General features: G+C 38.3%; 1 protein-coding gene across 8 annotated transcripts in view; it reads right to left on the reverse strand.

Annotated features, from left to right (window-relative positions):
- Nucleotides 1-27,090, reverse strand: part of LOC307183717 (uncharacterized protein) — a 548,184-nt gene that overhangs the window by 147,910 nt on the left and 373,184 nt on the right. Inside the window, exon 3 of one of the 8 annotated variants that reach the window (XR_013827565.1) lies at nucleotides 16,786-16,843. The exons of the other annotated variants lie outside the window; for them this stretch is intronic. The gene's annotated coding sequence lies outside the window, so the exon portion shown is untranslated. The remainder of the gene's footprint in view (nucleotides 1-16,785; nucleotides 16,844-27,090) is intronic. 8 annotated transcript variants of the gene reach the window in all.

Below are 27,090 nucleotides of genomic sequence, written 5' to 3' on the forward strand. Positions count from 1 at the left end.
ATGCAGAAGATTACACTGGAACTAAAGAATTCTTTAGGTTCAGAATATAAAAGTCATTGGTGACTCACTGAGAGTTATATCAGTGAAACAGTGAATGAAATAAGGGAGATAAATCAAGGGTAGAAATTACTCTTCTAAAAATTTGGATAATAAAAAATATGAAAAGATATGTAGGCTGAAGGATGACTCAGTTTATTTAAAGTAAGGTAAAGACTTGAACACGTCACTAGACAGAGAAGTTAGACATGTAGGAGGAAAAGTCATAATTCACAAAGAATCTATAAGAGACAAGATTCAGAGCACATGTGTACAGATGAGTCCTATTAATTTACTAATAGTGTTATCATTGTAGTAATTTATACATTAACTGTGATTTCTGAAAGTGAGATGTCTCACATCTTATAGAAATACATGAAGTAGATTCATCAAGATGGCAGAGTAAGAGGATAAATTTCCCCCCAAAATCACATCAAAAATATATCTACATGTGGAACAGTTCTCACTGAAAACTAACTGGAAACTGGTAGAAGGACTTTTCTGTACAACCAAGGCTATAAGAAAGATACACATGTAATCAACTGTGCAGGAAGGCAAGAAAAGCAATCGAGTTGGGACCCGTGCCCCAGGAAGGGACCCAGAGGAAAAGGGAGAATACATGGGCAGACACGCACCCTGGGGAGTGAGTGGTGAAAACCATAGCTTGGGCAACCCAGTCCTGGGGTCCTACGCAGCAGAGACGAGCTCACTTTGCCGGTTGGAGGACCTCAGGGGTTAACAGGAAGACTGAAGGAAGCCTGGGCTCCACTACTGAGGAGGAGCATAGAGATGCTGGTTTGCCCCCAGGCAGGGTGGAGAGAGGTCTGCTCTATTGGCTGCCAGGTTTCCCACAACCCAAGCCAAGCAAACAATCTAGCCTCACTCCTTCCATATCCAGCAGAACTGGATATGGGGCAGCCATGCAGGAAGAATACCTGACCGTGGGACACAGAGGTGACCTGGTCTGAAGAAGAGCCTGGGAGGGTGGTGACAACCACCATTGGCATAAATCAAGCAGTGCATTAGAAACAGTCCAGATCTCTTACAGCAGCCACTCCACCACAGCTCACATCCACTGATACATGTCGAGAGTCCATGCTGGTACCCACGGCCCTGAAGTGTAGCTCCACAACAGGGCAGGGGTGGCAGAGGCTGGAGGCAGTGATCAGCTGTAGGAGACAAAGGGGACTTGCACCAGAGGCTGAGCCTGAGTGGAATGAGGAAAACCAATCGCAGGCACCTACACAGGTACCTCATTGAAGACAGCTTGGACCTCTGCCTGGAGCCAACACAGGCCAACAGCCCACACGGGCCCCACTTGCTTCTGCATAACCCCCCTCCCCTGCAATGCCTTGCTGAGGCAAGGGTCACAGTGTAGGGAAAGGAGAAAACACATACTTAAGAAAAGCACAGCCAGCTCAGGCCCAACCCTCAGGGCTACTGCTCTAGCAACTTGGAGTCAGAACCCACTCCTGAAAGGGTGGTGATGGCCACTGAGCAGAGGGGAAGCCCTGCCTCACACCCAGCTGAAGTCTAGCCTATCCATCTCCAGCCCCACTGACTACCAAGGTAAGAGTTGCCAACACACCATGAGGAAAGACATAACTTGTGTCCATGTCAAATTCAGCTCTCCCACCAATGGCACTGGGGACAAGCAGTCTGTATAGGGACACTCGCACACAGACACACAATAACCCTTTCAAGACTGCAATAGAGGCAAAAAGAATTAAGTGAAATGAAAAGGCAGAGGAACTGGTCTCAATTTAAAGAGCAAGAGAACACCCCTAATACATAAATAATAAAACGGAAATAAAAATCTACAAGATTAAGAATTCAAAGCATTGGTAATAAATATGTGAACTGAATTAGGGAAGAGAAGAGACGTACACAGTGAATATTTAACAATGAACTAGAAAATATAAAAAACACCCAATCCAATACGAAAAATGTAATACCTGAATAAAAAACACACTAGAAGGAATGAACAGCAGGCTAAGTGATACAGAAGAATGTATAAGTGATGTGAAAGACAGAATAATAGAAATCACCTAATCAGAAGATTTAAAAAAAATTTTTTTAATGAAAACAGAATAAGAGATCTCTCAGATAACATTAAGAATACCAACATTTGTATTATAGAGGTCCCAGAACGATAAGAGAGAGAGAAGAGAATCTAAAATATATTTGAGAAAAGTATGCCTGAAAACTTCCCAAGCCTGAAGAAGGAAAGAGATATCTAGGTACAGGAGGCACAGAGGATCTTAAACAAGATGAACCTAAACAGACCCATGCCAAGACATATCATAATTAAAATGGCAAATTCAAAGACAGAAAGAGAGTTCTAAAGGCAGCAAGATAAAAACAAAGGGTCGTATACAAAGGAATTCCTAAAAAGCTATCAGCTTATTTCTCTGCAGAAAAACTGCAGGCCAGAAGGGGGTGGTATGATATATTCAAGGTGCTGAAAGGGAATACCTGAAATCAAGGATACTCTATCTAATATGATTATCTTTTAGAATAAAGGAGAGATAAATGACTTCTCAGACAAACAAAAACTAAAAAAGTTCCTCAATACAAAACCAACCCTAAAAGAAATGTTAAAGGGTCCTGTCTAAGTGGAAAAGAAGAATCAATAGGAAAGGTAAAATCCCACCAGGAAAGGCAAATATATAGTAAGAGCTGAGAATCAACCACTTTAAAAAGCCAGTACGAAGATTAAAAAAAAAAACAAAAATTGTACAAGCAACTATAACTACAATAAACAGTAAAAGGATAACCATGGAGACGTATGACATCAGGAACACAAGATGTGGGGGAGGGGAGAAAAATGTAGATATTCTAGAATGCGTTTGAACTAAATGACTACCAGTTTCAAACAAGAAGATACAGCTATAGGCCAACATATACGACCCCAATGGTAACCACAAATAAAAACCTACAACAGATACACAAGACAGGAACACAAGTATACTACTAAATAAAATCATCAAATGAAAGGGAAGAAACAAAAAGAAAAAGAAAGGAAGAGAGGAGAACTACAAAAACAACCAGAAAATAAGTAATAAATGGCAATAAGTACATACTTATCAATAATTACTCTAATTATCAATGAACTAAATGCTCAAATCAAAAGACATAGTGTGGCTGACTGGGAAAAAAAGACACATGTATATCCTGCCTACAAGAAACTCACTTCAGAGCTAAGCACACACACAGACTAAAAGTGAGAAGATAGAAAAAGATATTTCATGCAAATGGAAACTATAAGAAAGATTGGGTATCAATATCATATCAGATAAAAGAGAATTTGAAACAAAAGCAATAACAAAGATAAAGATGGGCATTATATAATGATAAAGGGATCAGTACAAGAAGAGTTTATTACACTCACTGATGTATATGCACCCAATACAGGAGCACCTAAATATAAAAGCAAACACTGGCACATAAAGGAAGTAACTGACAATAGTACAGTAATATTAGGGAATTTTAACATCCCACCTGCATTAATAGATCATTCAGACAGAACATCAGTAAGGCAACAGTGATCTTAAATGACACAATATAAATGTTAGACTTAACAGATATCTACAGGACATTCCATACAAAAACAGCAGAATACATTCTTTTCAAGTGCAAATGAAACTTTTTCCAGGATAGATCACATGCTAGGCCACAAAACAAGTCTCAACAAATGTAAGAGGACAGACATTATGTTAAGCATTTTTGTCTTCCCACAAAGGTATGAAACTAGAAATCAACTACAGAAAGAAAAATGGGGAAAGATCAAACACATGGAGACTAAACAACACACTACTAAAAAAAGAAAAAAAAAGAAAGCAAGGGGTCAGTGAAGAAACCAAAGAGGAAATCAGAAAATACCTTGAGACAAATGAAAATAGAAACACAACACTTCCAAAATCTTTGAGATGCAACAAAAGCAGTTCTAAGAGGAAAGTTTATAGTAGTAAAGTCCTCACTCAAAAAAAAAAACAACATCAAACAACCTGACCTACCACCTAAAGGAGTTAAAAAAAAAAGAAGAAACAAAGACCAAAGTCAGCAGAAGGAAGGAAATAATAAAGAACAGAGAGGAAATTTAAAAAAATAAAATTAAAAAAACAACAGAGGGCTTCCCTGGTGGCACAGTGGTTGAGAGTCCACCTGCCGATGCAGGGGACACAGGTTCGTGCCCCAGTCCGGGAAGATCCTACATGCAGTGGAGCGGCTGGGCCCATGAGCCATGGCCACTGAGGCTGCGTGTCCGGAGCCTGTGCTCTGCAACGGGAGGGGCCACAACAGTGAGAGGCCCGCGTACCGCAAAAAAAATAACAAAAAAAAGTAACAGAAAAGATGAATGAAACCAAGAGCTCTTTTTATGGAAAGATAAACAAAACTGATGTACCTTTAGCCAGGCTCATGAAAAGGATAAGAGAGAGGATCCAAATAAACAAAATAAGAAATGAAAGAGGAGAAATAACTACCAATACCACAGAGATACAATAAATCATAAGAGGATACTATGAACAGTTACATGTCAACAAACTGGACAACCTAGAAGAAATGGACAAATTTTAAGATACATACAAACTGCCAAGACTGAATCAAGAAGAAACAGATAATTTGAACAAACCAATCAGTAGTGGTGAAACTGAATTTATAATTAAAAAAAAACTCCGCAGTCAAAAAACCAATACTGAACAGATTCATGGGGAAGTCTACCAAACAAATTAACAAGTGCTAATACCTATCTTTCTCAAAACAGTCCAAAACATTGAGAAGGAAGGAAAACCCAAACTCATTCTTTGAGGCCACCATTACTCTGATACCAAAACCAGACAAAGACATTACAAAAAATGAATATTACAGGCCAACATCTTTGATGAATACAGATGAAAAAATTCTCACCAAAATGTCAGCAAACCAAATTCAACAATATATTAAAAGTATTGTACACCATGATCAAGTTCAACTTATTCCAGGGACCCTTAGATGGCTCAATATTCATAAACCAATCAGTGTTATATACCACATTAACAAAAGGAAGGATAAAAATCACATGATCATATAAACAAAGAAAAAGCATTTGAAAAATTCAACATCCATTCATGATAAAAACTCCCATTAAAATATGTATGGAGGGAACAAATCTCAACATAATAAATGCCATTTATGACATACCACATCTAACATCATCCTCAACAGTGAAAAGCTGAAAGACTTTCCTCTAAACTGAGGACAAAGACAAGCTTCCCAGTCTCGCCACTTCTATTTAACAGAGTATTGGAGTCCTAGCCACAGAAATCAGACAAGAAAAAGAAATAAAAGACATTCAAATTGGAAGTGGAGAAGCAAAACTGTCACTGTTTGCAAATGACATGATACTGTATATGGAAAACCCTAAAGTCTCTACTAAAAGCTTATTAGGACTAATAAATGAATTCAACAAAGTTGCAGGATACAAGATGAATATACAGAAATTTATTGCTTTTCTATACACTAATAATGAACTATCAGAAAGAGAATGCAAGAAAATAATCCCATTTAAGATGGCATCCTTTTTGACCCACCTCCTAGAGAAATGGAAATAAAAACAAAAATAAACAAATGGGACCTTAGGAAACTTCAAAGTTTTTGCACAGCAAAGGAAACCATAAACAAGACCAAAAGACAACCCTCAGAATGGGAGAAAATATTTGCAAATGAAGCAACTGACAAAGGATTAATCTCCAAAATTCACAAGCAGCTCATGCAGCTCAATAACAAAAAAACAAACAACCCAATCCAAAAATGGGCAGAAGACCTAAATAGACATTTCTCCAAAGAAGATATACAGATTGCCAACAAACACATGAAAGAATGCTCAACATCATTAATCATTAGAGAAATGCAAATCAAAACTACAATGAGATATCATCTCACACCAGTCAGAATGGCCATCATCAAAAAATCTAGAAACAATAAATGCTGGAGAGGGTGTGGAGAAAAGGGAACCCTCTTGCACTGTCGGTGGGAATGTGAATTGGTACAGCCACTATGGAGAACAGTATGGAGGCTCCTTAAAAAACTACAAATAGAACTACCATACGACCCAGCAATCCCACAACTGGGCATATACCCTGAGAAAATCATAATTCAAAAAGAGTCATGTACCACAATGTTCATTGCAGCTCTATTTACAATAGCCAGGACATGGAAGCAACCTAAGTGTCCATCAACAGATGAATGGATAAAGAAGATGTGGCACATATATGCAATGGAATATTACTCAGCCATAAAAAGAAACAAAACTAAGTTACTTGTAGTGAGGTGGATGGACCTAGAGTCTGTCATACAGAGTGAAGTAACTCAGAAAGAGAAAAACAAATACCGTATGCTAACACATATATATGGAATCTAAGAAAAAAAAAAAAAAAGGTCATGAAGTACCTAGGGGTAAGATGGGAATAAAGACACAGACCTACTAGAGCATGGACTTGAGGATATGGGGAAGTGGGAGGGTAAGCTGTGACAAAGTGAGAGAGTGGCATGGACATATATACACTACCAAATGTATAATAGATAGCTAGTGGGAAGCAGCTGCATAGCACAGGGAGATCAGCTAGGTGGTTTGTTACCACCTAGAGGGGTGGGATAGGGAGGGTGGGAGGGAGGGAGATGCAAGAGGGAAGAGATATGGGAACATATGTATATGTATAACTGATTCACTTTGTTATGAAGCAGAAAGTAACACACCTTTGTAAAGCAATTATACTCCAATAAAGATGTTAAGGAAAAAAAAAGATGGCATGAAAAGGAATAACATGTCTAGGAATGAACTTAACCACAAAAGTGAAAGATCTATACTCTACAAACTATAAAACACTGATGAAAGAAACTGAAGATGGTACAAAGAAATGGAAAGATATCCCATGCACTTGGATTGGAAGAATTAATATTATGAAAATGGCCAAACTTCCCAAAGCTATTGAAAGATTTAATACAATCACTATCTAAATGCCTATGACATTTTTCACAGAACTGGAAAAAATAATCCTAAAAATTCATATGGAATCACAAAATATCCTAAATTGCCAAAGTGATGTTTGGATTAAAAAAACAGAAAAACCACAGAAACCCTAGAGGAATAACCCTCCCTGACTTCAGACTACACTACAAAGCTACAGTAATCCAAACAGCACAGTACTGGCACAAAAACAGACACATAGATCAAAGGAACAGAATAGAGAGCCCAGAAATAAACCCATGCATCTATGGTCAATTACTCTATGACAAAGGGGGTAGGAATATATAATGGAAAAAAAGACATTCTCTTCAACAAATAGTACTGGGGAAAATGGACAGCTGCATGTAAAACAATGAGATTAGAATATTCTCTCATACCATATACAAAGGTAAACTCAAAATGGTTTAAAGACCTAAATGTAAGACCTGAAATCATAAAACTCCTAGTTGAGAACATAGGCAGAACACTCTTCAATATAAATTGTAGCAATACTTTTTGGATCTGTCAAAAAAAAAATTAAAGCAAAAATAAACAAATGGGAACTAATTAAACTTCAAGGGGTTAATACCCAAAATATATAAACAGCTCATGTAACTCAATATAAAAAAATATCAAAAAAAACCAAGCAACCCAATCAAAAAAATGGACAGAAGAAGATCTGAACAGTCATTTTTCCAAAGAAGACATACAGATGGACAACAGGTTCATGTAAAGATGTTCAAATCACTAATCATCAGAGAAATGCAAATCGAAACAACAAGATATCATTTCACACCTGTCAGAATGCCTATCATCAAAAAGACTACAAGTAAAAAATGTTGGAGAGGATGCACAGAAAAGGGAACCCTCCTACACTGTTGGTGGGAAAGTAAACTGGTACAGCCACTATGGAAAAAAGTACAGAGGTTCCTCAAAAAACTAAAAATAGAACTACCATATCATTTAGCAACTCTACTCCTGGGTATATATTCAGAAAAAATAATAACACTCATTTGAAAACACCCCAATGTTCATAGCAGCATTATTTTTAAAAGCCAAGATATGGAAGCAATCCAAGTGTCCATAAACAAAAGAATGGATACAGAAGAAGTGAGATACACACACACATACACACATAACTGAATATTACTCAGCCATAAAAAGAATGAAATTTGGCAATTTGTAGCAACATCAATTGACCCAGAGAATATTATGCTTAGTGAAGTGTCAGACACAGTAAGACAAATGCTGTATGGTACCACTTATATGTTGAATCTAAAAAATTAAACAAATGTATATAGCAAAACAAAACAGACTCATAGATATGGAAAACAAACTAGTGGTTACCAGTGGGGAGAGAGAAGGGTAGAGGGGCAAGATAGGGGTATGGGATTTTAAGAGATACTAACTACTAGGTATAATATAGATAAGCAGCAAAGATATATTGTATAGTACTGGAAATTATAGCCATTATCTTATAATAACTTTTAATGGAGTATAATCTGTAAAAACACTAAATCCCTATGCTGTGCACCTGAAACTAATATATTATTATAAATCAATTATACTTCAATAAAAAGAAACACACAAATCAAAAATACTTCAATTGCTAACAACATGGCTAAGCCCTCTAATTATTGTAAGAAGCTTTTCCTTTCTACATTCTTTGTGATCATGAGTGAAGGTGCTTGTCAGCAGTCTTCTTTATCCTGATGAGAATTTCAGAAAGCCAAAAAAAGCAATGTATATCTATAGAGTGAACGGCAACAGACGGTTTAGAGATCTAACAAGTTTGGAATCAAGTTTTAAAAACAGATTCTGAGCTATTGATTAGGAACACTGACCTAGAGAAAATAGCAGCTGAGTACTTTATTGGGGTAAATGTGTTTCAAGTCAAGAAAGACAATAGAAATTGTGAAGTAAAAGAAAATATGAGCTTATTGATGTATTTGCTTAGCTATGACTGATGAGCATTCCAATAACCTATCATTTGCCTTACAAAATGCCCCCAAAACATAGTGGCTTCAAATTACAACACTCAATTATTTGGGTCAAAAATCTGCAAGGTGGGCAAGGCCCCATAAGAGACAGTTCATCTCCACTCCATGTGGAATGAGCTAGGGTAGCCGGACTAGGGTAGAGGGACACCTTCAAAGATAGCACTTTGGCTTGGCTGCTAATGTAAACTCATTTAGAACTGGGATCTGGGGCCACAGTTCCTCTCCATAGGAGCCTCTCCAATGAGACTGTTTTGGTTTCCTCACACCTGTGTTCCAAAAGTGACTGCTCTGAGAGATATGAAATGGACACTTTCCACGTCTATGGCCTGACTGGAAACTGACACAAAATCACTTAGCAATATTTTACTGACCAATACAATCACAGAGTCTGCTCATACTTAAGGGGAAGAAACACAGACCTCCATTTCTTGATAAGAGAAGTATCAAACAGTTTACAACCATCTTTAATCTACCCCTGTACACATATTTTTTAAGTTCTCTAATAGTAGGAGATAGGGAGGTTTTCATTCCTCCGCACTACTACCATTTAGTAAGCTATCATTTGTCTGAGCAATACGTTTAGTGAATATATTAATGTATTTAAGATCATCATATGTATGTTTGCCTTTGAAATGGATGTGGGGGTGGGTACTATTTTAAAACAAATCTACCAAAGGATCATTTAGGAGGCACAGATTTCTGAAGTACTCTACCAGATGTACAGTCTAATGAATATTTCCCCCAGGAAATCCTGATGTGCCTATAGCCCCTCTGTGTGCACATCAGGCTTCATTTGCAGCTTCTTGGTCCCATCTCCAGCATAACTCTTAATTTTAGTGATGCTGCCCGTAGAGCTGATGTCTATTAAGGCCAGCCAATTACATTACTTCGTTTTTGTTTCGTTTTTTTTGTTTATACTAATATGTTCTATTTTATTTATTATATTTTATGTATATAATACATATGTATGTGTTTATATACATAAAATATAATATACATGTTCACATAATATATAACACATAATATGTATAAGGATTATGATTAATATATTTCATAACAAGATTATGTAACAATAATGAAATATTATTTTTAATAGATCTTTATTAGAGTATAATTACTTCACAATACTGTGTTTCTGTTGTACAACAAAGTGAATCAGCCATATGCATACATATATCCCCATATCTCCTCCCTCTTGAGCCTCCCTCCCACCCTCCCTATCCCACCCCATCTAGGTCATCGCAAAGCACCGAGCTGATCTCCCTGTGCTATGCTGCTGCTTCCCACTAGCTAAATATTTTACATTTGATAGTGTATATATGTCGATGCTACTCTCACTTTGCCTCGGCTTCCCCCTACCCACGCTCTGTGTCCTCAAGTCCATTCTCTATGTCTGCATCTTTATTCCTACCCTGCCACTAGGTTCATCAGTACCATTCTTTTTTTTAGATTCCATATATTTGTGTTAGCATACGATGTTTGTTTTTTCTCTTCCTGACTTACTTCACTCTGTATGACAGACTCTAGGTTCATCCACCTCACTACAAATAACTCAATTTCATTTCTTTTTATGGCTGAGTAATAGTCTATTGTATATATTGCTATATCTTCTTCATCCATTCATCTGTCGATGGACACTTAGGTTGCTTCCATGACCTGACTATTGTAAATAGTGCTGCAATGAACATTGTGATACATGTCTCTTTTTGAATTCTGGTCTTCTCGGGGTATATGCCCAGTAGTGGGATTGCTGGGTCATATGGTAGTTCTATTTTTAGTTTTCTAAGGAACCTCCATACTGTTCTGCATAGTGGCTGTACCAACTTACATTCCCACCAATAGTGCAGGAGGATTCCCTTTTCACCACACCCTTTCCAGCATTTATTTTTTCTAGATTTTTTGATAATGGACATTCTGACCAGTGTGAGGTGATACCGCATTGTAGTTTTGATTTGCATTTCTTGAATAACTAGTGATGTTGAGCATCTTTTCATGTGCCTCTTGGCCATCTGTATGTCTTCCTTGGTGAAATGTCTATTTAGGTATTCAGCCCATTTTTTAATTGGCTTGTTTGGTTTTTTTATATTGAGCAGCATGAGTTTGTATATTTTGGAGATTAATCCTTTGTCCGTTATTTCATTTGCAAATATTTCCTCCCATTCTGAGGGTTGTCTTTTTGTCATTTATGGTTTCCTTTGCTGTGCAAAAGCTTTTAAATTTAATTAGCTCCCATTTGTTTATTTTCGTTTTTATTTTCATTACTCTAGGAGGTGGGTCAAAAAAGATCTTGCTGTGGTTTATGTCAAAAGGTGGTTTTCCTTTGTTTTCCTCTAAGAGTTTTATAGTGTCGGGTCTTACGTTTAGGTCTTTAATCCATTTTGAGTTTATTTTTGTGTATGGTGTTAGGGAGTGTTCTAATTTCATTCTTTTACATGTAGCTGTCCAGTTTTCCCAGCACCACTTATTGAAGAAGCTGTCTTTTCTCCATTGTATGTTCTTGACTCCTTTGTCATAAATTAGGTAGCCATATGTGCATGGGTTTATCTCTGAGCTTTCTATCCTGTTCCATTGATCTATCTTTCTGTTTTTGTGCCACTACCATACTGTCTTGATTAGTGTAGCTTTATAGTATAGGCTCTAGTCAGGGAGCCTGATTCCTCCAGCTCCGATTTTCGTTCTCAAGATTGCTTTGGCTATTCAGGGTCTTCTGTGTTTCCATATGAATTGTAAAATTTTTTGTTCTAATTTTGTGAAAAATGACATTGGTAGTTTGATAGGGATTGCACTGAATCTGTAGATTGCTTTGGGCAGAACAGTCATTTTCACAATACTGATTCTTCCAATCCAAGAACATGGTATATTTCTCCATCTGTTTATATCAACTTTGATTTCTTTCATCAGTGTTTTATAGTTTTTTGAGTACAAGTCTTTCACCTCCTTAGGTAGGTTTATTCCTAGATATTTTATTCTTTTTGTTGCAATGGTAAATGGGATTGTTTCCTTAATTTCTCTTTCAGATTTTTCATCATTAGTGTATAGAATGCCAGCAATTTCTGTGCATTAATTTTGTATCCTGCAACCTTACCAGCTTCACTGATTAGCTCTAGTAATTTTCTGGTGGCATCTTTAGGATTTTCTATGTATAGTATCATGTCATCTGCATACAGTGACAGCTTTACTTCTTCTTTTCCCATTGGTATTCCTTTTATTTCTTTTTCTTCTCTGATTGCCATGGCTAGGATTTCCAAAATGATACTGAATAAGTGTGGCGAGAGTGGACATCATTGTCTTGTTCCTGATCTTAGTGGAAATGCTTTCAGTTTTTCACCATTGAGTATGATGTTGGCTGTGGGTCTGTCATATATGGCCTTTATTATGTTGAGGTAGGTCCCCTCTATGCCCATTTTCTGGAGAGTTTTTATCATAAATGGGTGTTGAATTTTGTCAAATCTTTTTCTACATCAATGGAGATGATCATATAGCTTTTATTCCTTAATTTGTTAATATGGTGTATCACATTGATTGATTTGCATATATTGAAGAATCCTTGCATTCCTGGGATAAATCCCACTTGATCATGGTGTATGATCCTTTTAATGTGCTGTTGGATTCTGTTTGCTACTATTTTGTTGAGGAGTTTTGCATCTATGTTCCTCAGTGATACTGGTCTGTAATTTTCTTTTTTTGTTATATCTTTTTCTGGTTTTGGTATCAGGGTGATGGTCACTTCATAGAATGAATTTGGGAGTGTTCCTCCCTCTGCAATATTTTTGGAAGAGTTTGAGAAGGATGGGTGTTAGCTCTTCTGTAAATGTTTGATAGAATTCACCTGTGAAGCCATCTGGTCCTGGACTTTTGTTCGTTGGAAGATTTTTAATCACAGTTTCAATTTCATTACTTGTGATAGGTCTGTTTATATTTTCTAATTCTTCCTGGTTCAGTCTTGGAAAATTGTACCTTTCCAAGAATTTGTCCATTTCTTTGTGGTTGCCCATTTTACCGGCATATAGTTTTTTGTAGTAGTATCTTATAATCTTTTGTATTTCTGCGGTGTCAGGTGTGATTTCTCCTTTTTCGTTTCTAGTTTTATTGATTTGCGTCCTCTCCCTTTTTTTCTTGATGAGTCTGACTAAGGGTTTGTCAATTTTGTTTATCTTCTCAAAGAACCAGCTTTTAGTTTTATTCATCTTTGCTATTGTTTTCTTCGTTTCTATTTCATCTATTTCTGCTCGGATCTTTATGATTTCTTTCCTTCTACTGACTTTGGGTAATTGTATTAAAATATTTAACCACACAGAACATTTTGGTGTTTTGACAGGTAGATTGTACTCCACAAATTACTTATTCAAAGTGGCAAATGTGTTTCCAGAGTTTCCTAGCAGATGGCAGTTAGCATATGACCCTTTACTATTATTTTTTAGGATTCACATTCTGCATTTTCTAAATGCTTTCGAAGTCTCAAAGCAGGAAACAATAAATTCTTTACCAAGTATTTTTTTAGCAGAATCAGCAAATCCACCTCCTCCCAATGGCGGAAGCATGCAGATCCTGGTCATGTTTTTATTATCCTGCTCTAATGAACCAAGTCCAAATTTCTAAAATGTGAGTTGTCTGTTTTAAACTTTGGTCCCTGAGATTTTTAATTCTAAACTGGTGCCAGGGTCTGTTTTCCTATCAGCAAAACAGGGGAAACCATATGTGCAAATTCTTCAAGATCTCCCAAGCCAATCTGTTAGAAAAATGAAAACTATTATTGTGACAGGACTTAGCCTATAATTTATTTGTTGTGCCATGGTAATCTCCTTATTTATTCTGATTGAAGGCAATCACAAGCCTGCTCAACACTCTGAGGGAGTGAAAGTAAGCCAAATCTAGTCTGAACACTGAGAACAGAAAGCACAGGAACCCGGGTGATTTCAGAGTAAATGCCTGAGTGTGCAAGGTGACATAGGATGCTGACCTTGAGTGTACAGACAAATTTGATTCTAGTACTAGAATCCAATAACTGAGACTTCATCCTACCCCAAAGAAAGTTTAACTTCATCTACTGTAATGAGCCGAGGTCAGTTAACACTATCAAAAATGGCGTGGGTTGGGCTTCCCTGGTGGCACAGTGGTTGAGAGTCTGCCTGCCGATGCAGGGGACACGGGTTCGTGCCCCGGTCCGGGAAGATCCCACATGCCGCGTAGCGGCTAGATCCGTGAGCCATGGCCGCTGAGCCTGCACGTCCGGAGCCTGTGCTCCGCAACGGGAGAGGCCACAACAGTGAGAGGCCCGCCTACCAAAAAAAAAAAAAAAAAAAAAAAAAAAAAATGGCGTGGGTTATAAAAATGAATAAGGTAAAGGAACATTTTCTGTACTCTTTATATCTCTTTCCTCCTTCCCCCACTTCATCGCCCCAAACAAGAGACCTCACTGAGCAGTGAATGAAGGTCTTCAATGACTAGAAAGCTGATATACAAATGAATGCTTCTTGTTAATTGTTTCCAATGGTATGCTACGGAAATCAGTCAAAAATGCATATTCATGTAATTGCTTTGATCTTTTCTTTGTTTAATTCAAAGTTTATCAAATTCAACAGCTCAAATTTTGTGACCTATTTCATGTTATTTTAGGATAACCTCTTAAGGACATAGGTACAAATTTGGAGACAAAAATAACTTTAATGGATGGAGGCTACTGACAAAGTGACCTGTTAAAACATTTAAGCTAATTATGACTTGGCATGAAGCAACTGTTTTCCTTCTTAGCTGAATTCGGAGCAACTAAGCAGCAGTGACACCACTATTCTAACCGCATACTCACAGACTGTATTGTAATCTCTTTTATAATTTCTACAAATACTCAATTTTTCTTTAAAAATCTCATTTTATAATATGAAAAGTTATGCCTGTGGAAGTAAGGACAACTCTTGAGGATTAGTACTGTGTTATTATCATAATGCAGGCAAAGCAGTGAAAAGATATAGCCAGGGAGAATCCTGCAGGCATTTAAGTTGTTAGAAATTGGACCTATTGGGCTGTACCCCACAGGCCTACAAGGCCTGTACCTGCCCAGCTTTAAGACCTAAGAAAGAGCTTGGAGTCAGCAACAGAGAAATCAGGGGTTTAGGATGGGGGAGCTTACATGTTTGAAGCAAGGACCTGGAGGTATACCCCACCATGTGTGGCAGACGGCAGGCAGGCAGGACATGGCTGCAGTCGTCGCTAAGGAAGGGGGCGGGGGGAAATTGCCAGATTGCCAGTTATAGGGGGAGTTGATGTAAGGTTGACTCATCGTTACCAGGGAAACTAGCAAAGGGGCACGCTCCCCACCATCCCTGTGATAAGAACAATCACTAGCTGGGCCCGGGGCAAGTATGTAGGAAGGTCAGTCATGTGAGTAGGGTGTAGGTGAACCAGGCACTGGTCGAGCAGGGGATGTACAGAGAGCAAGACAACAGCCGCCTTGAGTGGCCTGACCATATAGGACCCATCTTGGTTGAGAAAATATCTTGAAGAGTATCTTTGTGCTGTTTTATCTTTTTATGAGCCTTTCTGCTTGGGAGTCAACTGTGATCCTCTCCATAAATGCTAGAAAGGCATCTGATAACATAAATTGTCCACCCTGCATTTGACACAGATTATAAAACAGATCCATATTTCATTCTTTCTTCCCTTTCTCCATCTATTTACCTAAAATGTATTTTTAAATCAGAAATTACTATAATTGAAATTACTAAAGTAAAAGATGACAGCTGTCCTTCTAGTTCTTTCATATTGTTCTCTATATCCTTGTTAATGCAATTACAGAATTCAGTCACAAAGCTTCACCCAACTGCCATGGAGGTTAGGAAATACAGCGTCTTATGTAGCTTAGAGCACAGGAGGGAAGCGCAAGAGAACTGAACAGTCTTCATCACAGAAGCCTATAAAATAAACATTAATGTAGTATGATAACAAAAGGATGTATTTCAAGATCACTGAGACGTTAACTCTTCTCTGAAACCTAAATATTCCTCCCTTTCAGACTAAAAGTTTTTATAAAAGTAGCTCTGCACCTAATGCCTTTATTTACTCTCAGTTCCCACCTGCAACATACCTCATGCCAAGGAAAATCACTCTTGTCCATCAACCAGCTGCAGCTATTTTAATGACTGAGCCATTTAACCTCAGACCATCAATTGCCTCGTCCCAGGGCTTAGAAGAACCTTGTGATATCTCCGCATCCTAGATCAAGCTCTCTCTCCAGGCTCAGTAGCTGGGACTCAACTCCTTACCTCTGTAACTGAGTACAGCTAAGAGCGAAGCCCAGTGGCTTCTCTCCTGCACTTCTCATATCCTTTGTGTGACCACCGCTTGAAATTTTGCACCGATGCAATTACTTTTGACTTAATAAGTTAAGAGTTCTCTGAGCAGTCCTCGATCCCTGACTCCCTCCATCCAAATGTCTGAACTTCGAGAGAACCTTTCCATTAACTACTGCCACTACACTCCTTGGGAAATGTTCTCACTATCTATTCGCTCCTCCATGTCACCCATAATCTGGAGGCAGCAAACATCCTAAGAAACAGAACACAAAGGATCCTGGTGAGTTTACAGTGTTGATGGCTAGTTAAGGAATGCACTAATTAAGGGACTCTGAGGCTGAGTTAAATGGAACCAGATCCAAAATGAGAAACTAAAACAGATTCCCTAGGGCTATAGAGAATTAAGAAAGGGTTCTCAAATTCAAGATAAAAGAAACATAAAGTCGTTTGATAGGATAGTGAAAATAGCAAATACCTCAGACACTGTTAAACCAGCACCAAGATTCTCAGTTGTCAGCACTTATTTTTTACAGCTGCATTAAGGAGAAAAGAGAAAAAAATTTTTACAAGGACTTATTTTCAGTCTTACCCCCATCACCTTACTTGATTATATAACCAGTTTATTCTTGAATTTCAACTTGTTGAAATAAAACCTAAAGCAGTTTTATTTTTTCAAACATCTGCCCCAGCTATATCACATCCAATCCCTTTTCCTATAGGATAGTGACTCTGTTAATAAGTATTAAATATTTCTTGCTCTCCCTTTTCCTGGCCACTCATAATCTCAATCCATTTTTACTGAGATTCAGTTCTTTGAGTCAGTTCTTTTTAAGTCATGATCTTACTTTCAATTAAATAAAAACAACAGACCTTTTCTGTGTCTCTTTCCTCATTCTCCACCACCACAGAGACTACAGAGGATGAACAGGCAGCTACCCAGCGACAAAGAGAGAAAGGCAAGGTTTCCTTCCACACACACCCTCTGTCTGGTGTTGGGGCAAATCAGCACAGGGGAGACAGAGCTTTGCTGTGTAAAGACCCAGGGTTGCTTTGTAATATCCTCTCTGTTCTTAGTTCTTGTGAGGGTTGTCTTTCTGTGACAGTATACAAATGCCAGCTTCTGCTTGAGGTGTGTTGTGTTTGTGGGTTCTTAGAAGTGCACCCCACATACACCCCAGGTTTGAAATGTGGCTTGGGTTTGACCTTCTCCCAAATTCAGTCTTAGCCCCTGGTAGTACAACCCATGGGGATCTCACAGCAGCCTTAGGAACCGGGGGTACACAGAGGAGAAACAGAACACTGTGAGGCTCCTTTAGAGGGTCCACTTAACCTAATTTCAAAACCATATATTTTCTCTGTAAATGTTCAGGGGTAACGATTCATCAAAATGAGATGCTTAGAAACCTAAACCAAACAAAAGCATCACCAGACCCTCTATTTATGCTTAGAACAGCACAGATCCAGTTCCAGAATGAAAGGTTTGAGAAGATGAATGGCTGGACTTCTCTCTGCAAGAAGGCTGGGAGTTGTCACGATTTGGGCAAGAGGATGATTTCTGATGAAAGCATGAAATTGATGAGATTCCAGGAAATCTGAAGTTTGCCACTCTGACCAGATGCTTAGGAGAATGCAGGGAAAAGACATGGGGGAGATGTAAGCTTTCTCTGGAGAGCCTCAAAAATCCTGAATAAGGGAACACGATAACCCCTAAAGTTTCTGTAGCCATACTCATGATAAACGCTTTATGATAGCTGTTCAATGGAAGAAAAAATAAAGGCTAATGGGTTAGGAACAAACATCAACGACAAAAGTTCAAGATACGCACTTTCCCTTGATCAGCACACTGCAATAAAGAACAAAAAGTAAACAAACAAAAATCAGCACAAAAAATTTTGCTATTGTCATTTCATTGACGTGGAAATAGAGCCAGAGTTATTTTCTTTTTAAAATAACACAGACTTGCTAATGGAACAAAGAATAAACTACCATGTGGTATCCATTAGAGTAACTTCTTTAATCTTATTTAAAAAGTGATAATTAAACCTAAACAGCATATAGTGAACCCTTGTGCTCTAAAAACGTTTCAAAGTCCACCACGTAAGTCTCCAGGTACATCTTCCAGCATCTGGTCAGTTACTGTTTCAAAATAGTGTTTTACTATATACTTTTACATTCAGATAACAGATGGGCAAAAACACTATCCTATTGGAAAACAGTAGAATATACAATCTAAATTGGTTTGAATACATCGTGAGTTTGTACACTCAAATGAGATAATATCAGAAAATTTGGGGTGAGCTATCTGAAACTCTTTTCAAATATATTGTCTCACTCCCTTGTACACTACCCATTTTTCTTCTGCTTGTGATAGTCTTTAGTGAAGTAAAGATAACTCTCATGGTAATTCTATAGCTGAAGAAGCTAATATCATATGGAAACTTGATTTTCTATTGTTGTCAGAGTGGTAAGCACAAATATTTGAAAATGTTCAACTTGTTTTGAAACAAGCCTCCCTCCTACCCTCTGCCATCAGGTTAAAGAAAAATAGACTTTGAATTAATTGCTTAAGACATGCTATCTATTTCTGAAATAAGCAGAAAGATCCAGTCTCAGAATTCATTTAAATCATCTGATTTACTGCCACAGAAAATAAGAGAACTCAGTATTATGGCCTTTCTTAAACATCGAAAGTCTGTGGTTAAGACTGTCAGGCTTTGCTGTGCTCAGTCCCACTATTAAATCCTTATAACTCTATATGCAAATGCCATGCTTATAAGGGATCTTTATTTGTGATCTAATATTTTCATTTTAAAATGAAAATAGCTAGCTAAAGGTTCTCTGAGTTCATTTTTCCTATCTCTTACTCTCATTCACATTATTATGTTAACATTATTCTATTTATTAGAACACGTTTCAGTTAAGGATATTAAAGAGCTTTGACGGGCTTCCCTGGTGGCGCAGCGGTTGAGAGTCTGCCTGCTAATGCGGGGGACACGGGTTCGAGCCCTGGTCTGGGGAGATCCCACATGCCGCGGAGCAACTGGGCCCGTGAGCCACAAATACTGAACCTGTGCGTCTGGAGCCTGTGCTCCACAACAGGAGGCTGCGATAGTGAGAGGCCCGGGCACCGCGATGAAGAGTGGCGCCCTACTGCCACAACTAGAGAAAGCCCTCGCACAGAAACGAAGACCCAACACAGCAAAAATAAATAAATTAATTAATAAACTCCTACCCCCAACATCTTCTTTAAAAAAAAAAAAAGAGCTTTGACAAGCATGAACAAATTCTCCCCTAAAAAGTAAGTTGGCACAAAGCTAAGATAGAATGACAGGTGGGTAAGATGAAAAACAGTGTAGAGGTTAAGTTTCCCTACTCAAAGACAATCCACGAGATAGTCAGTGTCTGTTGTTTATCCAAAAGTTTAACCCTTTGCAAATGAAGGACCCAAGTGTCCAAGTGACACTTACTATTCAGACAAATTGCTTGCAAGGGTAAACTTTGAAGTATGAGAAGTTTCTGAAAAGGCAATTTGACAAGCACCTAAGCTTGACTACCTCTTAAGTGCAGTTAATGAATGGTCCTCATAATTGTGCATTTTTAGGATAGTTATTGGCATATATACAGGGCTGAGAATCCTTAGAATGATCACTCCAGTCTTGGTAGGCAAGAAATTAGGAAAAAGCCCACACAGTGTAAGTTTGCCCAATCCACAGGTATGTCATTTTTCTTCTTCTAGTGTGTCTGGTACGTGTCAGACATCAAAGAAAGATGCATATGAGAGAACCATCTAGTATGCCCCTATAATAGCCTTCAACTGAATCTAACAAACATATATGCCTCAATTATGAAATAAGTATGTCACAACAATGACATAATTATTTTATGTGTGTCTTTAAGTTTCAGTGGCAGAATGTTACTCAACAGATGAGTGGTTAAATAAGTTCATGGTTCATTGACATTTGGAATGCTCAGAAATACATTAGGCAGATCTAAGTTCACAGACATGAGGCTTTCCTATATATATACACATATATATATATTCATATTTTAAATTATAGAAAAACATTATGTTATGATCTTATTGATTGCAGAGAACACCTATGCTCTATATGAGTACATGCTTGTATGATAAATAAAAAATAAGGATACAAGCTCAAGTGTTAACATTACTTGTTTCTACAGAGGGAAGTGGGACAGGTAAGCAAAGGAGTTTCAGCTTTTATTGTCTGTATATGTATTATTTTAATGCTTAGAAATTGTGCATGTATTTATGTTTTATTTGAACAATTTATATATGACTGGAAAGGCACCATAGCATAGTGGTTAAGAATACAGGGTCTGGAGCCATATTGCTTGTGTTCAAACCCAGATTACCACTATCTCTATAAGCTTGTGTAATACATTCTGTGTGCCTGTTTATCCGTATATAAAAGATGAACAACAATGACTCATACCTTACAGAGGGTTATAATGAGAATTAAACAAATTAGTATAAGCTAGTTGTTTAGAGCCATCCTCAACAAAAAGAAGGGATTTTAAAATATTGGCTATTATCTTCATATTAGATGATTTTGAGGGTGATGATGATGATAAAAAATAGGGTGTCAGAGAAGAATCTTGTATGATTAGGGCAGAAATACAATTAAACCAAAAGGAGATAATGTTGGTGGCCTCAAACTTAAACCACTGCAACATCTAATCTCAAAAGACAGTAGAGCAATGAATTTGGAACTCTGAGAAACGAAGTGAATTCCAAGAACTATATAACCTGACAGGCTGTCATTCAAGTATTAGGAAAATACGTAGTAATTCTGAAATAATCAAGAAAATATAGCACTGTAAACATTACTTATTATTTAATAAAGTCTGTCTAGGATGCAGAACAGTACAGAGATGGAGATAGAAAATACCACATGTTTAACGCTCAGTTCCATTTTATGTCAAATCTTCATGTTTTGTCACTTGTCCCCACTTCTGCCCCCTCTCTTAAAAATACAGTTGAAGCTTTTTCCTTTTCTATTCTCCCATTCTACTCACCCCCGCTCATGTCTGGGTATGTACACTTGCCTGAATTTGGTGTCTAAAGTTCCCATGCATGCTCCAGTAACTTAATTAGAAATGTTTTCTTAAACAATAAGTTTCTGCATGTTTTAAACTATATGTAAAAAGAAACTTAAAACGGGATTTTTCTTGCTTCAGTTTCTACGAAGGCCTTAATGTGATAGATACCCAATATAACAGTGAGGATGTATATCAAAGGCACATTTTCAATGTAGGTTTTCAAAAACTAATTCTATCATGCTTAGGCCCTTCTTAGTTACTCTTACTTAGACTAAGAAAATAAAAATTCAACAGATTAGAGAAGAAAAAATAAATGTAAAGATTCTTTGGAAAGAGTTGCTTCCATAGCATAAGCCCCCCTTCAAGGGGATGGGGTGCTACTTCCTTCAGCATGATCTTAGAAAGAAGAGGCTTTGAAAAGACCATGTGAAAAGAGATGTTTCCCTTGAGTCTGAAGTCTCATGTAACTGTGGGCTGACACACACCTGTTCTGAAGACAGGAGGCAGCAGGGCAGAGAGAAGAGGGCAGTGTCTAAGAAGTAACCCACTGGCAGGTGAGGAAGTTGGGGTGGACATTTTCCACAGACAAGGAAGGGTCTTGTGAAGGGTCTGAGACTTCAGCCTATTTTCGAGCTAGCAAGTTATGTTGCCCTTATTTCCTGGATACTGACAGGAGACACGAGACTACTGAGTCAGAGACAAAAAGATGATTTACTTGTCACAGAAAACAGTAGCCAGAGAATCAGTATTTGCACTAGTTCCCCAAGCTCCAATTCCCACAGGGTGATACAAGAGAACTAGGACACACTTTCACAAGCACTGGGCTGTATCAAAAGAGAGGAACCCTGAGCTTAAAGAACACAGGGCTTTTATAATGAGCAGTAGTCTGTATGACATCTTCCAGAGAGCGAGATATTATTTTTATTTTACGGAACAACAAACAAACTTCCCTTTGCCCTGCAGTTCGAAATTCTCTGTCTTCCAAGACAGCTCTCTATACAAACATTCCTGAAAAGGTAGTCTGGAACAAAGGCAGACAGTGCCTCGGCTCAGAAGACATACAGGAACACAAAAGACCCATGGAGAATTTTCTCCCAAAACAGATATAATCTACTGAGAGACAGAGCCACCCTACAGCAAGTTTATGTCCAGCTGAAGGAAGACAACCTGAAAGGGGTAGGTAATCAACCCTGGAAAACCAGAAGCTGAGGATGGAAGCCATTAGCAAAAAAGAAGGCATAACCTCATTCAGAGGTGTTGCAGCCTGAGAGACCCAGCAAAGACGGGATTACAACTTATTTAAGACACCAGGAAAAAGATGGCATTTAAATTGAGAATGATTTGATCAATCAGAGTTCAGACTGAAGGTATTCAGTTGGGAGGGAATATAAAGAGGCAAAAATGGGAATCAAGGTGTGATTCAGGGAACAGAAAAGAGTCCAATGTTACTGAACGAAAACTTCAAGAATTTATTTTGGTTAACATTTTAAATGTTCATTTCTCAAAATACTACATTCTTGCTCCTCTCTGTGCTTATATAGTAACTTGCAAATGGGCAGCAATGCTGCCTTCAATTGATAATATATGAGGGAGGCGGAATAGGGTCTGTAAAGAACTAAGCTGAATACAATCCGCACTACAAAGATATTTAAATTTGCATTGGCTAAAAGAAAAAGTCTTTAACATAAACCTACTTGGAGTTTCAATATACGAAAACACAAGACCAACAAAGATAAAGAATTTGCAAGCAAAGTCTTCGTAATGCCTAAGCAAAATATAGATTCTCTTTATTATTGCTTTATGTTCTAGAAGAATTTAATTGGGATTTTCTTTTTAGCTTTCTGTCCCATTTTCATAACTATACAAATGCAACTTATTTTCATGAATGATAATAGATTCCAATCTAACATAACATGTCTTGCTCTGACATTTACACACACACAGCTGTGGGAACAGATAAATCTGGCACAATGTTTATTTTCTAAGTGTGTGAAAGGAAATGGGACACTCCTGCTTAATAAAACTCATATAGCACTATAAATCTAAAAATATTATAAAACTGTCCCCGAGACGGAAAAAAGTGATAGCATAATTTGAAATGTCCATTATACTATTTAACATTATGTTGTATTAGTGTCTTATGCAACATGATATATAGCCGCTTAGAATCAGGTAACATTGAATTGCATTTTCTTCGATTCACATAAGTGGAAAATGAGAAAAGGGCTCCTAATATATGCATAACATTAAAAATTGCTATTAAAATTTCACACGAAGAATGAAATGACTGAACTCTTATCATGCAGTCCAAGAAAGTCTTGATTATCATATACGCCTTAAAATATAACTATTAGATGTTTCCAGCGATAACCCGCCCCCAAGATACTTTCCAAATCTGAGGATTACATTAAACAGCCAACTACTTCCTCCATTATGTTTTTCATCCTTTCTACATCCAATTTCCATCTTTCCCAATTACACTCTTCCTGGTGCACACACAGCTAGCTACCTTGACCTAGAGAACGATAAGTATTAAGTGAGGAACACATTCATTAGATGAACAGAGGATAGTATTATCCAACAACAACAACACAAAATAGGATTAAAACGAATTTTTTTTTTGTAATTAAAATACAGTTTCTCTCCAGGCTTACTTAGCAGCGCTTCACAGCGCATGCACTAATATCCCTGAGAGCACATCATTTACAGATCAGTTGTTCTTGGCGGAGGATGAGAGTGGGAGGCAGTTTTACCCCCAGGCACAACTGGCAATATCTGGAAACATTTTTGATCATCATGATGTTAGGTGGGGTTACTACTGGCACTTGGTGGGTGCTGACCGAAAGAAAAAGGCAGAGTATAAGTGCTGTGAATTTCAGTTTTATTCAGGGACTTTACTGAGGACTATAGCTTGGGAAACAGCCTCTCAGAACCCCTGAAAGAACTGTTCTGAAGAGGTAGGGAGAGAAGCCAGTAAATGTAGGAATTTTGGCTAGGGAATAAGGGCAGTAAAGCTTATACCTTGGTAAAAGATTACTGCTAGTCTAAAAGAACCCATAACTCAAGCTAATGATTTTAGTGCTTTCCTACATATAGGAAGCTGCGAGAATTTGGGTTCATTAAAATTCTTCCTGAGAGGGCTTCCCTGGTGGCGCAGTGGTTGGGAGCCAGCCTGCCGATGCAGGGGACACGGGTTCGTGCCCCGGTCCGGGAAGATGCCGCGGAGCGGCTGGGCCCGTAAGCCATGGCCACTGAGCCTGCGCGTCCGGAGCCTGTGCTCCGCAACGGGAGAGGCCACAACAGTGAGAGGCCTGTGTACTGCCAAAAAAAAAAAAAAAAAAAATTCTTCCTGAGACATACATCTAACCATCTGAGGGGACTGTTCTTCCAAAGCACAGAGTGCCTCATCCTGGTTTTTTTTTGTCCTGAATTCCTTCCACGGTGCATTGCTGGCCAGCAAGTGCAGCAGCTAATGAATTAAACCTTGCAGAAGTGGGGCACAGGCAACATTCTTCATTTTACAGGGGTAAAGCCCCGGGAATGATGCTTAACGTCCGCACTGCACAGGACAGCACCAACAATGAAGAATTATCCAACCCCACATGTCAATAATGCTGAGGTGGAGAAGACCTGCCCTAGAGAAAACAAGTCACCCCCCATCACTCCCAGCTGTCTTTCTCCATGTCTTTTCTTTGAGCAGATATTTTTGCTTCCTGTATAAAACTTTTCTTTTAAAGCACCAGTTGCCTATGAGTCAACTAACTTAAATCAACTCTTCTAACTCCTATCACTTGTTCTTAAATTCACAAACTGTATTACCTTACCTATTATCTCCAGTTTAGTACAGTGCAAGTCACTGGTGGCCTCTCTGCCTTCTAACCATAAAACCAGAATTTGTGGTCTGTGGATACTCACCTATTTCTCAAATATTCCTTGAACAACAACAACAAAATCCCTGGGAAAGTGATAACATCTGTGGCTACCCACTCTTTGAGCCTAGGTATGCCCTTTGCTCCTGAGATGCTATTAAAAATCTCTTGGCATGTTAGCTAAACCATCAGACAACATTAGTGATATACCTTTGTGGAGTTAAACCATGCTCATCTCAACCAAACTATGCTTAAAGAATTGAAATAATCAGGAATCTAACAATGGGACATTCGTGTTCAAGGAGCTTCACCAGTGTTTATTCTGGGAAGAAATACAACAGTTAATTTACTCGTATTTCTCCTGCCCTTTTTTTTTCTTCCTGCATCTGTCTGGATGCCTAAAATTGTTGGTTATAGCTGTCATTTACCTGATATAGTGAACACTGTGCTGTGCAGCCCAGATTCCCCTTTAGAATTCACAGGTTTGTTCCCTCAACTGCTGGGAGTGCTCTCATCTAAGTTCTCTCCTGAACTTGAGGATCATCACCTTGGCCAAGGTCATGCCCCCTCGCCTGAGCATCCTGCATACAGCGAATGATCAAGGGTACAAGGACCTAACCCCAAATCTGGACATTATGTATGGGCAACCCAAGCGTCAGGCTCCTCATGGGGTAGGATGCGGCTTTGGTATTACTGCATAGGAGCCCAACTTCTTCCTCTGCATAATCCAGCTTCCTTCCCTTCCTGGGACATTCCCTAGTAAACTTTCTGTGTATTAAGCCACATTTCAGAATCTCGGGGAACTGACCCACAGCCTCAGAATTGTTAGATCACCTTGTTCTTATACTGTAAGAAGCATATATTTTGTACAACAATAATACCTATTATATATAAAAATAGGTTATCCTCATGACAGTAAAGATGAAATTGGGATTTAGACCTTCATTGTTAAGTAAAATGTGTTCAACACAAATGAGCGCTTTGTTTTCCTTCTATGTGCCCAGGATTTCAATAGAAGGCTATATTTACTCCACTTCGTAACACAGATTCAGTGTGCTGATGATTATTTGCTTGCTGAGTACAAATGTGGAAGGGTGCAATTTTGCTAACAATTCTTTCTCTCCTTCCTTCTTTCTTTTTTTTTTTTTTCCTTGACAGAGCCTGGATTGATGGACTAACTGAACTGATTCATAGGTCTCGCTGTGAGAGATAAGCCTCAGTTGGATTACCAAGACTGTCTCAGGTGGAAAACTGAAATCACTGTGCATTCAATTAGTTATTGAATCTTGACACACCAGGTGCAGGGGTCACTCCACAAAGTGGTTGCTTTTGAGTAAGAAAACACATTCAGAAAGGGGTTTAGAGAAACTTGGCACTGTTGAGCCACTTTGTGATAAATTACCTGAAATGGCCCATGTTCAACATCAGAACAGGGCTGCTTTGACAGTAGGTAAGAGGATAAATCAATGCATGTGGCAGTGCTATAAACAAATCAATATAAAAAAGGAAGAAAAATTGGGCTTTCAAGAAAGTTTCAGATGCACTCTTTGGATTTAGATAAGACAGCCTTGGTAGAGTGAGGCCCCCCACATTTAGGGATAGAAATAGGCCAGGGTTAAATAATGCAGGGCCTTCTCCCCACAGCATTGCCCTGGCTTTATCATTGTGAATTTGACTGCTGATTAGAAATTAGCAGGTGAAAGGAGGAAATACACATAAAAATTCAAACTTTTACATAAATGTTGATTAAGGGAAGGAGTCGCCTAGGTCCTTGGTTTATAATTAGAAGAATGAACTATCCTTACCAGCCACCATACATCCAACTTACTCTCTGGACAAATTCTCAAGAC

This window comes from Stenella coeruleoalba, assembly GCF_951394435.1.
Source record: "Stenella coeruleoalba genome assembly, chromosome: 3".
In the NCBI taxonomy this organism is placed as follows: Eukaryota; Metazoa; Chordata; class Mammalia; order Artiodactyla; family Delphinidae; genus Stenella; species Stenella coeruleoalba.